Source organism: Chelonia mydas, chromosome 9 (genome assembly GCF_015237465.2).
Source record: "Chelonia mydas isolate rCheMyd1 chromosome 9, rCheMyd1.pri.v2, whole genome shotgun sequence".
Classification (NCBI taxonomy): domain Eukaryota; kingdom Metazoa; phylum Chordata; order Testudines; family Cheloniidae; genus Chelonia; species Chelonia mydas.
In genome coordinates this window covers 85,567,196-85,581,304 of record NC_057855.1, presented here as the reverse complement: position 1 = coordinate 85,581,304, position 14,109 = coordinate 85,567,196, and the positions used below count along the sequence as shown (strand labels likewise).

The 14,109-nt window shown below is 38.7% G+C and overlaps 2 long non-coding RNA genes across 2 annotated transcripts in view; one reads left to right on the top strand and one right to left on the bottom strand.

Moving 5' to 3' along the window:
- Positions 1-14,109, bottom strand: part of LOC122461868 — a 136,825-nt gene that overhangs the window by 64,422 nt on the left and 58,294 nt on the right. The gene's annotated exons all lie outside the window — the stretch shown is intronic.
- LOC122461869 lies at positions 3,793-8,742 on the top strand. Its single transcript, XR_006284090.1, has 3 exons — positions 3,793-3,869; positions 5,004-5,077; positions 7,930-8,742. It is a non-coding gene; the product is annotated as an uncharacterized LOC122461869 (long non-coding RNA).

Sequence of the window (14,109 nt, the reverse complement as noted above, 5' to 3'; positions counted from 1 at the left end):
AGCAATTGAAAAAGACTCTCAGTATCAAAGTGGCATTGGTAAAATCAAGCAATTTTTTTAGTAATAAACATTTAAAAGTAAAATCTTGTCTAGGTATGGAACCTTGATATTTTTTTTATTAGAAAAAGAAAAAAGGCCGGCTGCCTGTGGCATTTTGAATGCTCTGTTTATGTGATGAGTTATTGTTTAGGCTGCTTATTCCTGCTTAATACAAATAATAATTACTTCTAGGGTTGAAGACAGTGGAGTGATGATAAAAAAGCCCAATAATTTTTAATATCAGCAAAACATTAATAATGTTTTAAAAAATTATGTGAATAGACACCAAGTGTTGGCTCAAAAACACAATGGTGAAATAATTCAAACAGCATTCAAAACATAACACTGTAAATAGAGGACTACAGTGAAGTAAAATGGATTATTCTAGTTGGAAAAGAAAGAAGGGGGTCAGCTGTCTTGAATATGTAGGAAGGGGTTATTCAGGCCCAAGGGTTTTATACCGCTACCTATGGTACCTTGTGCTTATACTACTGTCTCTCAGGCCTGAATTAGCTCCCGTCTAAATTATGATTCCAGAAACAATGCATCACTGGAAACTGACTCACTGATTCCAAGTCGTCAATATCTCCCATCTGAGTTGGAAGGAGAAGAGGAGGTTTGGTCAGATGGTGGTGAGAATGCACTGTCCCCAGAATGGAAGTGGAGGAGGAAAGAGCCTAAACTGAAGGGAAAAACAAAAACAAAAAAAAGACTCCCACTGCCTACAGTCTCAACAGGTTGCAGTGGACTTTGCTGGTGGACCCTGTGCCTCTAAGCAGAAGAGAAAGCCTGAATCTTTGCAGACTCAGTTCCCCTCATGGGTTGGGGGAGGGATGCAGAGGATGCATCTGCATGAAGGATAAAGGATGCAGAATGAGTCGACACCTAGGGTTGGCTGACTTACAGGCTATATGGAAGAAGCCCTGAAACCCCATCCTGGAACCCAATGGCTGTTATGCAAGATAGCTGGGTATGTACTGCTCCTAGACAGTGTTAACTTAATAAAGTTGCAGCCTGCTGCTTAAAATCCATTCCCATATCTGCCTTTCATTCACGAGTGTCCTGAGCAATCCTAAAATTTACCTTATTGCAGATTTGTGGGAATTGAGGTTACGTATAGGTTAATTATTTTTTATTTCTTGTTTTGTTATGGTAAGCACCAATATTGTGCTAGATATATTCCAGACATTCAAGAAAGGACAACCTATTCCCAATAGAACCTACAATCTAAATGACAGAATATGTTTGGCAACACTTTAAAAAACCAACGAACCATTTAAAAAAAAAAAACAAAACAAAAAAACACCTTATGGCCAAAAAGTGACACTAAAAATGTCACATTCTTGCTGAATAGATCTGCTCCCAAAGGCAAATATGTTTTCACCATTTACTCCCAGTAGACCTGCAGAAGCAACAAACTTATGAAAGTTAACTGGATTCTAATCTGGTTTGTGCATCTTGAATAGAATTCACCAAGTTCTAGTTGTACAATCATTACTGGAGAAAAGTGAACCAGACCAACCATATTTTGACTTGAAAATCCAAATCTGGTTTTGTAAAGGTGAGAGTTAAAGACAAACATAGCCAAACCACATCAGTTTGAACTGAGCAAGTCTTATACACAGTTTAGAGATAGAATGGAGCACCCCTCCCCCACTCCTTTTATAAAATATAAATAAAACAAATGTATATTTTATTAGTGTTTTATGACAGATTTAAAAAAGCTTTGGCATTTCACCATTATGTGTGATTTACAGTTATTTTATGACAGAAGCAACCTTATGAAATGGGATATTGAAAACCTTAGTTTTACTGTTAAGGAAAAAGTTGTGACAAATGTGGAGTTGATATGTATTAATATATGAATACTGAACTTCAATAATGGTATGAACAGGGTAAGTGAGCAGATTAGTAAAGTCACCATATCAGTGTGATAGGTTATTACAATTTCCTGTACAAATACTTGGATCTGTTTACTATAGGGTGTCTAATACTCAAGTTAAATGAGGACTGTTCAGGGAGGCAACCCAATGGATCAATAGAACTTCCCAGCAAAAAATTAGAGTGCAATTACAACACCCTGATGCACTTCAGGTGGAAGCAATACCCTTGTTTTCCCATGCTGGAAGCCTGAAAAGAACACTCAAGTGTTAAAAAAGCCTTGTCTAAGAAACAAGGTGACACACAGAGAGATAATCTGTGGAGGGAGTCTAAAGGAATTGGGCCTTCCCAGACCCAGGGAATAGTCAGCTTCAGGGAAAAACTACATATGCATGCAGTCTGGGTTATTGTTTTTAAGATATATTTGCTTGGAAATTCCTTTGGTCTCAATCAAGGATACTTTGCTTTGAAAAAGCTGTATGTAGAGTCGGTCAAAAATTTTCAACAAAAACTTTTTTCTGTTGAAACTTTCCTCAGGTCCAAGTTGGTGAGAAAGGAGATCTGCCCCAGAATAGCCAATAGCTTGGTGGTTGGGCACTTTCAAGGGATGTGAGAGATCCAAATTCAAGTCTTTGTTCGCTCTGATTCAGAGAAGTGGCTTGGCCCTGATTCCCGTCCCATTCCATCCCATCCCAGGTAAGTGCCTCAACCACAGTCTCTGTCTCTCTCTCTCTCAAAATCTTTCCTGGTGGAGCTGTTCCACTTGGTATAAATAATTAAATATTCAGTGAGCCAGGGAGAGAGACTGACTCAATAGCATGGTGGGGTGGGGGATACAGATCAAACCCCTTTGAATCAGAGAAAAGGGCTTTGAATTTTAGGTCTACCATGTCCCAGGTGAGCACCATAGCCCGTGGTTCTCAACCTTTTTTGGGCTCAGGACCCCTTTGTAAATATTGATAGCCTGTTGTGACCCAGTAAATAGACCACGTGTCAGGTCCTACCTCCTTCTCCCTCCCCCACCCCCGAGACAATGGGGTGTATGTGGAAGGCCTTGGGGCTGGGGGAATGTTGAGCGCTTTCTCCCCACTAACTCCATGTCGTTGGTTCCTGCAACTGGCTGGGATTGGCTCCATGCTCTGGGCATTGTTACCTGCAGGTTTGCAGCACACAGTACTGCTCAGGGTTGGCCCTGTCCCTGGTGGAGGGCTAGCTGGGCTACATATGTGAGAGTGGCACTGTGACCTGGTTCATGGGGTCACAGTGTCATCCAGTCAAGTTTGGCCCAGCCAGCCCTCACATCATTGTAACAGAGGGGCGGATGGGCCAAACCTGAGTAGGCCTTTTACCCTGGAAGTCTCAATGCCTAGAGTGGAGAGCTGAGCTCAGCTAACCTTGTGGAAACCTCCCCGTGATCCTTTGAAACATTTTGGTGTCCCAGTTTTGGGTTGTGACCCACAGGTTGAGAAACCCTGCTCTAGACCCCTGGCTAAGTGACTAGTGAATTGGTCTCTCTCTCTCTCCTTGTTTATTCCACAACATATTTTGAAAGGTCTCATTTAAATCTTGAATTTTTTCATGAAAGGGAAATATTCTCCAACTAGCCTTAGTTGTTTGGACACTGATTGCCAGGGTCATTGCCCCAGGGGGAGCAGGGTCTGAGCTTACATCAGATTTACTGAGGTAATCACAATGAGTACCATGGGAAAGCAACTCAGGGCCTGATCTGAGAATGAGATAATTGCGTGATTCCATCACGAGAGACAGCTGATGGCTAGAGGCCTGAGACCTAGCGGGTGCAGTTCACCAAGGAACTCTGACAAAAGATATAAAGAGATTGCTGTGGGCTCCATTATTTAGCTTCTTTTGGCCTGTAGAGAGAAGCAAGGGAATAATTGTCATCTGAAATGACAGGAAGAATGGATAATGCTGGTCTATTTATAGCAATGGTGAGTAGGAACAATTTAACTTCAAGGAAGAGTTATTAAAAATATTATGGATTATTATTGTGCATATATTTATGACCATTTAATTGGAGCCCAAAGAACTGGCAGCATTTCAAGCCGATCACACATTCAAATGCATATTAGCTAATAGGTTTGTAAAGTTATGCACCTCTTGTCTTAGATAAATGCCTAATTAAAAATCCTCTGGAAAAGCCTAATCTCCAGATCATTACTGGGGAAAAAAACCAAACCACAAAACAAAAACCAGAGGTTATAGAAAGTTTTATTCAGGTCTCCCTTATAGTCAGACTGGAATTGTTACAATGTACTCATTGAAGCCCATTCTTTGGAGAATTTTTCATTCAAAGAGTACTAGAGTAAGGAAGGTTTTCTTGATTATGTGCATTTTCTATTAAATGTATGCATCCAGGATAGTTTAGAGTCTGCATCTGATTTTCCCTCCCATAATTGAGGATCTGTGTTTGCAGAGGTTGGTCTGGGTTGGTAAGCAAGAGTGGGGTTAAGTGCCTTTCCTTCAGAGACTAGAAACACTGTACTAAGTTACCACTTATAATATGGAAATGACCATGGAGAAGTCTGCCCAGGGTGACTAATATAAATATCTCCAGCAGAGGTGCTGCTTATTTTTCCCAAAATATATTTTAATGTATAAAGTAGTGCTGCTGAATGCTAGTGTTGAATATTCAAGATTTTTGCCATCATTAAGTTAACATTAAAATCCACAGAGCAGTAAGGTGCTAAATCTAAAATCCATACTAGACTAGATTGTGTTACTAGTCTTATTATTCAGCCATTATCCTGGGCCTACTGACTGTGGGCTGTTGTTCACCTACCCCTACTGCAAGTCCATTAGGGATAGATTGTGATATCTTTACTCATGATAAGTAGGAACTTACTTCTTGAGATGTCCTTGATTCCAGTGGGACTATTCAAGGAATAAAAGTATTGTTTAGTCTTAGGGTATCATAATATATAACCTTACTGTTTTCTATAGCACTGCAATTTTCAACTGAGAGCATGCTGTGTAGAACTGCAATCTGATAGCTAACATTCTTCTGCCCTTTCATTCATTAGAGTGAATGACAGACCTCTTTAATACTATAATCCATGTTTCAGACTGTATCTGCAAGCATGCACTGCATATGCCTATTTGACTACGCTGACCTCTGAAAATCCAAGGCAGCCCACTTGTAAGTCTGCCATCAGATGCTGTCTTTTATATTTATTTTAGTGAGTTAAGACCCCGAAAGAAGTGTCATGTTTACTTCTGTCATAGTTATTCAGAAATGAAAAGCCCCTTCTCAAAACATCTGAGGCTTCTGCTTCAGGGTTATTCTCAGTGCTCAAGAGCATAAGAAATCGGTTTAGGGAAAATATATAAATGGACTTTACTGATGTTAGAAATTATCCCTCAGAAAATGCACACTTTACAAAGACATCATCATGCAAACGTACTAGCAAGGAAGAAGAGGGCAAGCAGGAGGGTAGAAATCAAGTGCTCCAGCCACTGTGCCTCCCAGCCCTCCAAGCCCCCCATTAAACACTCCCTCTTAGTTCCAAAGGGAAAAAAAAAAGAGGGATTCTGATGGGAAAAATACAAACTAAGAGACAGAGGCTACTGCTACGCTGGCTGACTGAAAGAAGGTGAAGCTCATTCCTTCTCCATCATGGCTGCAACACCCACTGTCTCCTGGGACCCTGGACCTTCTTCATCCTAATCCTTAGGAAAGTCTGATCAGATCAGGCCAGAGAGAGAGAGAGAGATGACATTGCCACCTCCACCAGATCCAACTAAATTCCAAATACCACCAGGGATGTGAGACTTTGTCTATCCCGCCCCCTTACTTGTCTAGTGTGTTCATTTCCTTCCCCACCTTATCTTGTCTCTTTCCTATCCCTCTCCTTTTTGATCTGTCTAAAAAGAGTCTGGTTCACTGCTGTAAGTCTGTGATGCAGAAAGAGGCTGCTAAAAAGCAATGCCTTAAACCACCTGATCCTGGTACAAGTTTGCCAGGTCTCAAAATGGCTAGTAAGACCATGTGTTGTGCCTTTGTTTTTTTCAGCAGTGAGGTTGCAAACGAGAGTCAAAATAAAAGACACAAGCTATATTTTCTTTCTTTGCTGTCCTTCTCTCTCCCCCATGGGAAGCCTGCTAAACAATCAGTGGGACCACTGGATGATCAAGATGCTAAAGGAACACTCAAGGACAATAAGGCCATTGCAGAGAAACTGAATGAATTCTTTGCATTGGTTTTCACGGCTGAGGATGTGAGGGAGATTCCCAAACCTGAGCCATTCTTTTCAGGTGAAAAATCTGAGGAACTGTCCCAGACTGAGGTGTCATTAGAGGTGGTTTTGGAACAAATTGATAAACTAAACAGTAATAAGTCACCAGGACTGGATGGTATTCACCCAAGAGTTCTGAGGGAACTACTAACTGTAGTCTGTAACCTATCATTTAAATCAGCTTCTGTATCAAATAACTGGAGGATAGCTAATGTGACACCAATTTTTAAAAAGGGCTCCAGAAGTGATCCCAGCAATTACAGGTCTGTAAACCTGACTTCAGTACTGGGCAAACTGGTTGAAACTATAGTAAAGAAAAAAATTGTCAGACACCTAGATGAACATAATTTGTTGGGGGAAGAGTCAACATGTTTTTTGTAAAGGGAAATCATACCTCACCAATCTACTAGAACTCTTTGAAGGGGTCAACAAGCATGTGGACAAGGGGGAAAACCAGTGGATATAGTGTACTTAGATTTTCAGAAAGTCTTTGACAAGGTCCCTAACCAAAGGCTCTTAAGCAAAGTAAGCTGTCATGGGATAAGAGGGAAGGTCCTCTCATGGATTGGTACTGGTTAAAAGACAGGAAACAAAAGGCAGGAATAAATGGTCAGTTTTCAGAATGGAGAGAGGTAAATAGTGGTGTTCCCCAGGGGTCTGTACTGGGACCAGTCCTATTCAACATATTCATAAATAATCTGGAAAAAGGAATAAACAGTGAGGTGGCAAAATTTGCAGATGATACAAAAATACTCAAGATAGTTAAGTCCCAGGCAAACTGCAAAGAGCTTCAAAAGGATCTCTCAAAACTGGGAACAAAATAGCAGATGAAATTCAAATGTTGATAAATGCAAAGTAATGTACATTGGAAAACATAATCCCAATTATACATATAAAATGATAGGGTCTAAAATTAGCTGTTACCACTTAAGAGATCTCATTTTCAGAGAACTATCCACAATGACTCCATCCACTCAATGTGCAGTGTCAGTCAAGCAAACAGAATGTTGGGAATCATGAAGAAAGGGATAGATAAAAAGACAGAAAATATCAGACTTGGGCATAGCATATAAATCTATGATACATATAAAGATATGATACAGTATCTTGAATACTGTGTGCAGATGTGGTCAACCTACCTCAAAAAAGATATGCTGGAATTGGAAAAGATTCAGAAAAGGGCAACAAAAATAATTAGGGGTATGGAACAGCTTCCATATGAGGAGAGATTAGTAAGACTGGGGCTTTTCATCTTGGAAAAGAGATGACTAAGGGGGGATATGATAGAGGTCTATAAAATCATGACTGGTGTGGAGAAAGTTAATAAGGAAGTGATATTTACTCCTTCTCATAACACAAGAACTAGGGGTCACCAAATGAAATTAATAGGCAGCAGGTTTAAAACAAACCAAAGGAAGTATTTCTTCACACAACACACAATCAGCCTTTGCCAGAGGATGTTGTGAAAGCCAAGACTATAACAGGGTTCAAAAAAGATCTAGATAAATTAATGGAGGATAGGTCCATCAATGGCTATTAGCCATAATGGGCAGGAATGGTGTCCCTAACCTCTGCCAGAAGCTTGGAATGGGAAACAGGGCATGGATCACTTGATGATTACCTGTTCTATTCATTCTCTCTGGGACACCTGGCATTGTCTACAGTCGGAAGACAGGACACTGGGCTAGATGGATCTTTGGTCTGACCCAGTATGGCAGTTCTTATTTTCTTATGATCATCTTGTTTTGTCTTCTAGGAAACAGGATCAGGCTTTAACAACAGCTCCTGCCCATCTCAACCAGCTTCTTCTCCTCCCCCACCCGCTCCCAAACAACACTTATTACCATCTAAGACACTATCAAACAAGGTTTTTTTTCTTCTGAAGACTCTCTCCAGCCACAGAGTAGGGGAACAAGCATGTGACATGTATTTAGAGGATACTCAGCAGACTACATTGAGTTAAGTGGACCCTCTCAGAAAGGAGTAAGCCTCAAGGGTGCTGTAGATTTGATATAAACAAGTTCCATTAGCAATTAGACAAAGTAAATTCTAGTATTTCCTGTATAGTTAGGACAGTGTCATTTTTGTCTTTATAAACCCATTTTAAAGGTGTTTATGACAAATGTTTGAACCTGCTTTGCAGCAAAGTATGTGAGGAACATGTAAGCTTAGAAAAGTGTGGTTTGAAGCACTATTTGGAGCAAAATCTGTTTAACCTTTAAGTTCCAGCAATACAACAAGATAGCTATTACTAATTAGGTCTCTTTTCCTGTGGCAACTTCCTATGTGACATTTATTATATAGATAAAATATTTCTGGTTATAACTCTTCATTGCAACAGACTAAGCACTTGTCACTATGAGACTTGGTTCCATCTGAAATACCTGCTTCCTGTTCCGATCATAGAAGGCAGAAACAGGCAGCGATGAATCCCTGCCTTTTCTTTCACATACAGATTGAATAGCTATATGCAGAAGACCATTACTAAGAACATGTCTCAGCTTGGTTTGCTTTCTGAACATATTTTTGTTCATTTGATACATTACTTTTAATTGACACAAGCAGAAGTTTGGCAAGAAACAAAACTGCAGGAAGTTCTCTTCTCCCTCCCCTTGCCCCCTACACCTCACCCCTTTTGAGTGTTTCTGGTCACTTCGCTTAGAATTAAATAGCATAAAATAAACCAACGATGTTAACAAAATATGGTGACTGTGTGATCTTTCCAGACACCACGGTGATGAGCACCTTACAAATACTTGCTACTATAATGATGATATTCTGGACCACTTTATAGTGGTAAAATCTGGGGCCTCTGGATGTGGTTAGTACAGAACTTTGAAAGCTTCTGGTGGAAAGGGTATAGAATAATAACTCCTCCCACTTGCAGTCACTTATATGACTGAATCTAAGGAAAAAGGTATAATTTTCCCTATTTGATATGGTTATCAAACCACATACAAATGCTGAAAAGGTTGCCTATTTAGGGTTAAGTATTCACTGGGATTTGACAGACTATAAGAGGATGGTTTTTAGGGCCTTGTAAAGTCCTTGATACAGATTTATGTAATAATAATTATTTAAAGCTATAGAGCATTTTGGGACACAGTTTTTACAAAAGACAAAATAAAGTTGTATTTTATTGTAAACTGTTATCTTCTTTGGTTTACTGGTTAAATAACATTAATATATGACCAACTTTAATACACTGAAAATAATAATGGGGTGAATAATGACGTAGTTTACAGAAGTCCCCAATCACAACAGATCCTGATGTCTTTAAAGGAGTTCTTATCCTTGTAGCGGCCCAATCGTGTAATCACATGAATAACTTCACTCACGTCAGCAGTCTCCTTGGATTCTCTGGGACTGCTCACATCAATATAGTAACTCATGTGCTTATGTGTTTAAGATACAACCTTACATCTTTAATTAAAAATTACTTTCATTAATATAGGAACAAATTCTCTCCCCAAGCCCCAGCATGGATTACATGGTCTGGATACCAGGGGTCTCTGCAGGGAGTAAAGTCCTGCAAAACTCTGGTTTTAGCTCAGAGAAGCTAGGATTACATTAGTACTTAACTCACCCTATGGTGCCCAAATACAATCTAGTCTCTGATTAGGAGGCTGTACAGTGCTTGCTCTTACATGCCATATTATTATGCCATATGAGCTATGATAACCAAGTATTGCAGGTAGGTGGTAGAGGAAGGTGCTGAGAAGGATGCTGGAATATAAACTCTGAATTTCCTGATGCATTATCTTTTCCCTACTTGAATAATCCCTCCTTTTGAAAGCCACATTTTTAATCTGTTTATTATGATCACAGAGCAGAGAATGAAACTAGTGATATTAAACTGAGACTATTGTTACTTGTCTATTGTAATTCACAAAACTATAAATTAGGTAATCATGTTAATGAGATATTTACAGCCTAGAAATTAATTATGTAAATCACACCATGAATGGGGAGGAGGGGGGAAAAGGAAAAATAAAGGTTTGCACATCAGTCAAACAATGCCTCTGAACATCATTTCAAAGTGAACACATGCTACTGAAAACCATTTTCTCTTCTGCACTTGAAACACAGCAGGCTTGATTTGTCTGCCTGTGTTTGGGGTATACGTGTGCAGTCTGCACATGGTGCAGACAGAGGGCATGCATAGATTCCATTGAAATTTACCCCTTAAAATTTAAGCCAAAATGGCTGAAGAAACTTTGAGCCATATTTTTATCCTTACTTTTTAAACAAAGCATTTATTGTTTTTGGTTATAACAGATATGTATATAGGATGGAAAGTGTACACGATATAGTAGTATATTGCCCTAATTCTACCATTGTAATTCCCCTCCCATAAAATTTTGAAAAAACGAGCCATAGTTTGAGGATTCTAAGGAAAAACAGTCTGAGCAAAATGACTACATGAAACAAGGTCAGTTAAGGACAAAGTAAGGGTATCCCAGCTCTAATGACCCTTTAACAAAAGGTTCCATGTTAAATGAATTCAAAGGAAAGAATGTGTGTCTAATAGTTACAGCAAGGGCTGGGAGATAAGATTTCTGAGTTTTACTTGTGACAACTGACTTGCTCTGTGACCTTGGGCAACTTGTTTACCTTTTCTGAGGCTTCTTTTTTCCCCATCTGTAAAAACAATTATCCTTATCTGTATCAATGATGTGATTACTCAAAGATCTACTTGTAAAGGAGTTGTGAAATCCCCAGATATAGGCAATATATGTGTACAAAATTATTATTTTAGTTTCTTTGAGTTTTATAATATACTGAAAATTGCATAACTTGACTATTCAATGAAATGATAAAATATTTCCAATAAATGACTGTAGGCAGGGAGCCTACTGTAAATAAGAGATTTGATCTCTCAAAAGAGAAAGCTTTTAGTTCTGAGAGTGGGACTGTGGAAATGTACCTCTCCTGGAAGTTGTTCTTACACCTGAATAAGACCAATAAGTTCAGCAATGAAGTCATACTATAGTCCCCTTTAGAACGGCAAGGTCAACAGAGTCATTTCTCAGTTCATTAAACCATAATGTTAGTAGCAATTTTTAAAGCTATGTTGATGACTTAATCCAAAAGACAATGGGAGAATGGTCAAAGCAAAGTCTGAAACCAAGAAATTGTCTAGCCTTGAATAGGTTTTAGTTGTATTCAAGTTCTGCCAGCCATAGGCTATGCTAGCAGATGATCCCGAACCAAGGAAAATATATCCTAGTGTGTGTATGTTTGTAAAACTATAAACCATGTACACAATACTGATCAGTTGCCTCAGTGTTCTAGTGTCTGTACTCCCCATAAAGAAAGCTTACACATGGGGACAGTTCAATCTTTCATGAAAGGAAAATCAAATAGGATTTACCATTTCTTTAATGTAAGACTGAATCTCCTAATGAGGAGGAGGGGACTGTGATCCAGCAAAAGCTTTTCTCATTAAACTGTCAATTCCATGTTTCTAAAAAATTGATTCAGTAAGGTGCATGTTGATGATCCTGTGAATTTTAACAACTTTAAGTCAATTACTCCAGCATCCCAGCACACAATTACAAGTTATGCTGGGGATTTTATCTTTTTTCATTTTAAATGAACTCAGTGAACTAGAGCTAGGAGGGAGAGAGGGAAAATGAAAGATGTGTAGAGGTGAACAAAAGCTCTCTCCTCCACACAACTTTCATAAAATGTACAATCACTTAAAGCACCGCTGCAATAAAATTTAACAACTTCAGTTAAAAGGTGTGACATAACCTCTGAAAAGAGATGCTAACTTATTGTGGTGGAGATAGTACAGGTTTGTGTTTTATTTGCAAAACAGATTAAACATAACATAGGGATAAAATTAAAGCTTGCTGTGGAAAAACTACAAAGATTAAAGTACACTGTGTATGTTGGGAATGATATGCATGGCTCCTACAAGGATCACTGGTAGTCATGCATGTACATCTAAATCCTTGTGCCTGGATATGAGAACAGAGTCCATAGTAACTAGGACCTAGCAAAAAGCAGAATGGGGAATCCTGTGAAGTAAGAAAAAAAAAAAAAAGAAAAACAAGTTGTACTGAAAAATGTAATATCGATGTATGTAAAACACCCGAGTCAACACATTTCTCTCTAACTTCACGATTGATTAGTAAGCCAATAATTTATGGGCAAGCCTTGTTAAGTTTTATGGCTAAACTAACCTCCTTCCCCTCTGCCCCCCAGCAACAGAGGTCCCTTTAATTTGAAAGGCCTCTGTTATAACCACCCACTGTTTGTTTGTGAACTTGGTGACAGCACAAGTGTATGTAGGGTGAGAGCTGTTTTATGATTGTGTTCATTAGTTTAAAAACCGGATTGCTGTTATGAGTGATCAAGACATTTATTTTAATCGGGTATAGCCTTTTGTGCAAAATTGTATCAAATCATAATGCTAGAATGGATTTCATTGGCGGGATTTAGCATTTTTGTCCAGATTAATGCCTAAAAAATTATTCCTAGAAATTATTGCCTGTATAAATTTCCATCCTATTTCAATTCTTTACACAAACATGAAAGCTTAATGCAAAGCTTACCTTTTAAAGAACGAAATAATATGCTGCACAATACAAAATTTGGTTCAAGATTTTTTGCATTAATTTGATAAGTCTTGGTGAATATTATCGATAAAAGCATATTTTCCAAACCCTTTAAGGATGATAATCAGTTAATTGTTAAACACCTGATTTGGTGTTCTACTATTCTGAGCTTGGCTAGTTGCCCAAAATTATTTTAATGTAGACAACTATACACTTTATATTTTTATAAAGAGAAAAGGGTATTTGTACCATGGTATGAGACTGTAACCCAAAATTTCCTTGAAACATGATTTTGCTACATGCTTTATCTATACAATGACTTATGGCTATGTTATGCCTTTAGGCCAAGGTCATAACAAAAGAGGTGAAGGGTCAAACTGCCTCACAGGGAGCACCAGGAGGCATTCTTTGGGACTTCTATGGGGTGCAGCACACTGCGTTCTTCATAATGGTCCTGCTCTACAGAAGGGGAACAGGGACATGGCACTGTATGCCTCCCACAGAAGTGGAGAGGGACTGCAAAAGGGGAGGGAATAAGCCTCCTTTCATCATCCTTGCCTATTGCACCCATGTCAAAATGCCAGGAACAGTCTGACCATAAGCTGATGAATGTTGCAAACTACCGATTTAGGTTATTTTGAATAAAATAAACCCCATACATTTGTTTGTTAACTGATTTCAGTCAAAACAGGAAGATGTTGGTTCTTCTACTTTATCTAAATTGAGGCTCATTTTAGTATCATTCATGTCATATACAGAGTGAGTCACTTAGCATCTGATCTGCCATTCTGACATTGATTGGTACACCTTAATCCACCAGTAGTGCAATTGAGACGCCAAAGTTTAGGGGTAGTATGATATGAATACAGAATAATCTGCACCACTGCCAATGCAGGGCTGTGCCGAACAGGCACAACTGAGCCCATTAGACACTGTTTTGGCATGTGTGTAACCTTAAGCAGATGAGTAAATCCACTGAAGACAATGGACCTACTCGCCTGCTTACAGGTGTACAAGTTCAGGCACCTTGTTGGATCAGAACTTGTGTGTCAGTTTATCAGTTATTTAAAATGATGTACGGGTGTTGTGAATTTATAAATATTTGTTTAAATGCATGGAGCTCCTCAGAGAAAAGGTACAATGGAAAGGGCAACATATTATTAATTTTGCTCTTGATTGTATTTTATACCCTTAATTAGTCTTCAAAATCCTAACTTGAAAAAATTATGCATAATTTAAACAAAGGTTAATTTAAGTAGCATCTGAAATCATAATCGGGTCATTTTTTCAGAAGGATATTGACTGCAAAAATAACTTCTTGTTCTGAAGCTATTCTCAGTATAATATTTTGCCTACTAATGCCAGAAATA